This window comes from Morus notabilis, unplaced genomic scaffold (assembly GCF_000414095.1).
Source record: "Morus notabilis unplaced genomic scaffold, ASM41409v2 Scaffold109, whole genome shotgun sequence".
Lineage (NCBI taxonomy): Eukaryota > Viridiplantae > Streptophyta > Magnoliopsida > Rosales > Moraceae > Morus > Morus notabilis.
Genome location: NW_010363046.1, coordinates 104,261 through 104,587, shown reverse-complemented (window position 1 = coordinate 104,587; position 327 = coordinate 104,261).

Sequence of the window (327 nt, the reverse complement as noted above, 5' to 3'; positions counted from 1 at the left end):
CTTCATGAAATCTACCTAAAAAGTTATACAAAAGTTCGGCAATTTGCCAATTAGTTTCATCTATAAATCATGTTCCTAATTTTGTACTAACATAATTTGTTATAGCATCTTTATAGGGGATGCATTGTTTAAGCATTATGTAAGTGGAGTTCCGTCTTATGGACATATTTAAGGCTAATGCTCTAGGATTTTGCTTACATGCTTGTAGAAATCTAAACCAATCTTGTATTCTTTGATTACTACCTTGAATCCAAGCAATGTTATCTCTAATTCTTTTAATATGACCTGACATTGATTTTAAACCGGACTTTACTATTAAATTAATTA